Here is a 6,564-nt window from a genome sequence, read left to right as displayed (position 1 = left end):
CAAAATGGGTATGGAGAGAGAATGATCTTGGATTGGTTTGATTTTTAGGTATGTTAGTGTTTTTAGGTGATTAATGATGTGTAACATGAAAACAAGTGAAAAAAACCACCAAAGGTTTGGTGCCCATCAATAGCCGAATTCTCTAAGTGAATAATGAGGAAGAATGAGATGTTATTCTAGGTGATTTGATTAAGAAATAATAATTTTTGGTGTAGGAATTAATGAATAATGGTGAGGAAATTAAGTAAGAAAAATCACAGAGTTAGTGTACCATTGTTGGTCGAAAGTTCCAAGAAGAAAAATGAAGATAAATTTTGCCTAATTGTGTGTTAATTAGTTTGTGCTTAGTGAATTGAGGGATTGGAAAAGAAATGGAGCAAGTTGGAGTGAAATTGGGCGCATTGGTCAATTTATCGGATGAAAAATCGACTTAGGCCAATACCGGGTCTAGATGGCTACCTGTGCATTTTGAATTTCATATCATATATATATCGAGCCTGAAATAGCTTATGACTATTAGACATAATTTAATTGGAATATGTGTCATGGATTATGGCTAGATGGTGAGCCATTGGATACGGGTAAAGGACTGTACCCACGAACTGAAAATAAGAGTATTTCTACTCCTAATACCGGTGAGTGGACTTGCATTTCAAAACTTGTTTTGGGGATATAATGTATTTGTCAAACATTTGAATGGATTATCCAGCTTTTCATAAAAACAAGTGCCTTGGGAACAAGCTTTTGATAGATTGTCTTCATCTTGTGACATGTGACTATTATGGATTCATGCACTACCACATTGTGTTGATATATATATATATATATATATATATGAATACATTGTTGTGTAATGATATTGACTCGGCTATGTGCGAGTAGGGAGTGTGCATAAGCTGATGATGACCCGATTATGTGCAAGTAGGAAGTGCGCATAACCCGGTGATGATCCGATTATGTGTGAGTAGGGAGTGCGCATAACCCGGTGATGACCTAGCCATGTGCGAGTAAGGAGTGCGCATGAGCTGGGAATGATGATGATGGGATGGTGTGCATGATGATGATGGGTATATGGTTGTAAATGCAAATATGTGAGCATTTGATTTGTTGAAATTTGAGAGTTTATATGTGTTACATGTTGCTATTGTTATTTTAGCAGGATGGCTTATTTTAAGGGAAAATGAGACTTTTTCCTTAATGTTTTGATCCTCGCTGCAGCGAGATTCATTCTTGCTACAACGAGAAACTCTTGAGTTTGAGGGCCTTCACCAGACCTGGTTCTCGCTGCAGCGAGAAACTTTTTGTCCATTTTGCTAACTTGTGGGTTTTTGCAATATTTCCCATTTCTTTGGTTCCATAGTTGAGCATGGATCTTTGTAAAGTGATTTACTCATGTGGGGTTTACATGAAGGGTTTAAAAGAGCCAAAACAATTGCATTTTTTTGAGAGAATGAATGCATCATGATTTCGTTAAACATTCCTTATGGTATGCTTGTTCCCTTTTTTGCTCACTCACTGAGTTTTTGCTCACCGCTTTCAACTTCATGTTTTCAGATTACGAGGCAGCTGGTAACTAGGTTGAGGTACCTTTGTAGACTCGACTATTGGTAAGTGTCTCGGCATTTAGTAGTTGTACATTTGTCAAGTTTCTCCGCTGGACATCGAGTCTTCTTTTGTTATGAATAGATGAACTTAATGTGAATTATTAAGATACATATTGTAGACAGTGTATATACACTTGTTTGGTATGCTAGTATGAGGGGCAATGTTCAATATTATTTCGATTCTAAGTTATGATATATGACTTAGCAGTTTATGATGGAATGATGAATATGTCAGATTAATAGGCTTGCTTGGGCTTAGTGGACTACGTCCATTGGGTCCATGCTCCGGTCATGGCCCGGAATTTGGGCCGTGACATCTTTTCTATTGAGCCTTAAATTGATCATATCTTTCTTAAATGTTTTAAGCCTTGAAGTTGGTATGCTTGAAATGCTTAGTGATATGGGAAGTCTTTACTAGTGCTTTACCGATTGATATAATGAGCTTTAAAATGATTCCATCTCTCATAATTGATATTGTGTTTTTACAAAGGGGGAGATTTTACTTATATCGATCAATTGGTATATTGAGCTTTAACACTTGGTATTGGAGTTCAAACATGGGTTATGTGCTTATTGAATATCTTTATGATCATTTTTGTTGGACTTCATAATTGTTATGCGCACATTTTGCTTATAGTATATATTCATGAGGATAAGTGCATATATATGATGACTTGGTGACTTTGTGGTTACATATTCATGGTCTTAATGCTTATATTCTTGATGAATTTTGCAAACCATTATTTCTTAAGCTTAAGTGTTTAATGCTCACTCTTTTTACTTTTTTGATATAACAAAAAAGGGGGAGAAGGTTTATGAGCAAATTTAATTTTATGCATATGTTGAAGGGGATATTTTAAAATCATTTCAAATGCAAATTATGCTCATAGTTTTGTCATATCAAAAAGAGAGAGATTGTTAGCTTTAAAATTATTATAGTTTTGATTATGACAAAATGATGAAATTTGCTTGAATATTATTTAAGTAATCCTTGACAATTTCTTGAAATGATTTAACTCCCATACATTTGTTCTTACATAGATACAAGCTTGACTCTTGAAGTTATTGAACTATATCTATACACTTGTATGACTTAGGTTTATGAGTGCATATGATTCTTTTTTATTAAAGTCTAATTTAAAGATCAAAGGAAAATCTAGATGCACTTATTAAGGGGGAGTTTTGAATATCTTGTTTAATGATGAAAAAGAAAAAGGAGAGAATGAAGACTAAATGAAATAGAGTTAAATAGGTCTTCATGTTTAATTTATGTGTGTGATGCTAAGTTATGAATTTGTTGAATATTATGTAAAGAAAAGTAGATGCATTGACTAAGGGGGAACACCTCATTATGCATAAAGATTTGAAGCATTCAACATTGCATTCTTAATCTTGGAATGTTTTGTCATCATCAAAAATAAGAGATAGAGAATGTTGATTCTATATGTTTTTTATGATAGCAAAATATTCCCATTCATTTGTATCTAATGGCTTTACTTGAGTGTGCAGAAAAATTAATATATGAAATTAATTATTTAACTCTTCAAAGAGTATATCAAAAGAAAAAAAGGGATAAAAATAAAAAGATGTAACTGTCTAACAAGGAGGAAACTTATTGGTGAAACAAGGAAGAATGTTAGTTGACCAAGTTTCAAATTGGAGGAATGGCAGGCTGAAGAAATTTGAGAAACAAAACCAACTTAATCGATCAAGTTAGTCGACTAAGTGCTCTCTGCCAGAATCTGCAACCTAAAACAAAATCAACTTAGTCGACCAAGGCAGTCAACTAAGAGCTTTCTGCCTGCAAGTTTGAATTCTGCACTAAAAGATAGATTAACAGCTAGAACCAACTCTCAACTGTTTCCAACGGCCATAAACTATCAAACTTCCATCATAGTTGTTTCTCCAAGTATAAAAGGGTCTTCCAATGGTTAGAAATCAGTTTTTGAGAAAATTGAAGGCTTTCAAGTGATATAAAGCTAAAAAACCAGAAAATCTTCTCTGCACCTTACTGTACTTAAACGTCAATCTTTGTAATAGAGTTCAGCACTTCATCTTGTACCATCTAGATCAAGTAAGTGATCATAGGTACTTCTTTATTTCTTCTCTTCTTGTACACTTAGAGTGAACGAATCACTCTAAGAGATTTATTCAAGCTTGGATTGCTTGATTGAGTGTAAAGGTTTCAACTTAGCCTAAAAAAGTTAGTTGTTGGGTTTTGGTTGATCCCGGTAAAAACCATTGTTGTAGGTTGTGGTTGAGCCTTTGAAAAACCACTTTGGGTTTTAGCTTAGCCCGTGAAAAACTAGTGTAAAAGGTTGTGATTGAGTCTTAAAAAACCACTTTGGGTTTTGGTTGATCCCATGAAAAACCATTGTTAAAGATTGTGGCTGAGCTTGCGAAAAGCCATTGTAAAAGCTTGGTGGAAGCTTGTGAATTCCACTGTTTTTAGTGATTTGGTTTGGAAAATCCTTGGTTGAACAATCAAGGTAGTGGATGTAGGTCTTAGACTGAACCACTCTAAATTATCGTGCATTGTCTACTTTATTTTTATTTTCTTTATGCTAAAAATTAGTTCCTCATCTTATCAAGAGCCAATTTGTGCTATTCACCCCCCCCCCCCCCTCTAGCACATATTATTGGGACCAACACATGAAACATGTAAATGCAAGCAATAATCTTATGACTTCTATCCTAGCAACAAGGACAAAAGTTTCATCATAGTCAATGCCTTCTTCTTGGTTATATCCTTGAGCCATTAACCTAGCTTTGTTTCTAATAACATTACCTTTCTCATCTACCTTATTTCTGAACACCCACTTTGTGCCAACAATTGGGTGATTGAATAGCCTAGAAACCAATGTCTGTACATGATTTCTTTCAAATTCTTTAAGTTCTTCTTGCATGGCCAATATCCAACTTTCCTCTTTTTCTGCCTCTTCAAAACTTTTAGGCTCGATTTATGAGATAAAGGGTGTGAATTCGCATGTTTCTCTAATTCCTCTCCTGATTTTGACTCCTTGTGAAAGATCACCAATGATCTTTGGAATATTTTCAGCTCTTTGGAAGGTCATTGTGTTGACTTTCAGTCCTTTTGTCATGACCCGAAACCTCCCTCGGGCTCATGACAACTGCCATGACGTCCCGATTGATACTCATTACCCGGAATACCAATCGGAACCCCACAAGGCTTACATATCAGTTTTCAACGATTTCCAGTCATTTTCGGCTCAAGTAAATCAAAAGACAAAAATATAGCATTTTTATATAAAACAATATTTATAGAAACACGTGTAAGTAAAATAAATTCATAGATACAATAATTTACAAAGTTATAATGTACAATAATAATTACAATGACAAGTGTCCCATAATTACACCAAGTACTGGTGATAGTAACCTACTGTCTATGAGGTAGAGATGTCAACTGGAATCCTCGACAAAATAGGGTATCTACAAGCTACCACAAACCTAAAATGTTTGGAAAGGAGGTGGGTGAGATTTTGCAATCCCAATGAGTAAATAGACATTATCATAAATATCTAAAGGCAAGTAACATGGAGGCAAGTTTAAACAACAAATTACAAACCATTTCATAAGGTTTTCAATTTATTCCTTAAACCATAAAATATTTGTAATTTACCAAAATAGTTGTTAAGGCTTATGACTTTTATTAAAACAAGACTCAAGCCAAAACTAATCCTCGGAGATACCTTGGTCGAGGCATCTAATCGAGTCCGTCAAAGTAGTTATGATATTTACATATGAAACACATTTTTATTTTTAAAACAAGCCGTTCTTTGGCGTTGGCCAAGTTACACATTCATGTGGGGGTTCAACGTGAAGTGAGCTCTAATACTACCCCGGGAGTTACCTTCCTCGCCTCTACAGCTGGAGTTGTCATGACCTGGAACCTCCATCGGGCCCATGACAATCGCCGCGACGTCCCAATTGACACTCATTACCTGAAATGCCAATCAGAACCCCGCAAGGCTTACATATCAGTTTATTGCCTTTTTTGTGAGCAATCATTTTTAAACATTCCATTTTAAATAATTTCCAATAGTTTCCTGCTCAAGTAAATCAAAAGACAAAAATATTTTAAAAGGATTTATAGATAAATATCACTATTCAAAATATTGATTAAAATATAGCATTTTTTATATAAAACAATATTTATAGAAACACGTGTAAGAAATCTTTTGTAACGTGTAAGTAAAATAAATTCAAACATACAAAAATTTACAAAGTTATAATGTACAATAATGGTTACAATGACAAGTGGCCCAAAATACACCCAATGTTGGTGCTAGAAACCTACTGTTTGTGTGGTAGAGATGTCAATTGGAATCCTCGACAAAATAGGGTATCTACAAGCTACCACAGACCTGAAATGTTTGGAAAGGAGGTGGGTGAGATTTTGCAATCCCAATGAGTAAACAGACGTTACCATAAATATCTAAAGGCAAGTAACAGGGAAGCAAGTTTAAACAACAAATTACGAACCATTTCATAATGTTTTCAATTTATTTCTTAAACTATAAAATATTTGTAATTTACCAAAACAGTTGTTAGGGCTTATGTCTTTTATAAAAGAAAACAAGGCTCAAGCAAAAACTAATCCTCAGGGATACCTTGGCCGAGGCATTTAACCGAGTCCGCCAAGGTTGTTATAACATTTACATATGAAACACATTTTTATTTTTAAAACAAGCCGTTCCTTGGCGTTGGCCGAGTTACACATTCACGTGGGGGTTCGACGTGAAGTGAGCTCTAATACTACCCCAAGAGTTACCCTTCTCGCCTCTACAACCAAAGCAACTATATAACCAGGTTTACCATGCCTCTCTAATAGGCAGTCCACGAAAACCCGTCACTGCAGTGACCAACCCACCAATTTTAATAAAATTTCGACAGTATAACGTGGCTTTTATTTATTTATCCAGCCTGCATAGTAAAA

This window comes from Theobroma cacao, chromosome 10 (assembly GCF_000208745.1).
Source record: "Theobroma cacao cultivar B97-61/B2 chromosome 10, Criollo_cocoa_genome_V2, whole genome shotgun sequence".
In the NCBI taxonomy this organism is placed as follows: Eukaryota; Viridiplantae; Streptophyta; class Magnoliopsida; order Malvales; family Malvaceae; genus Theobroma; species Theobroma cacao.
This window is presented reverse-complemented; position numbering follows the sequence as displayed.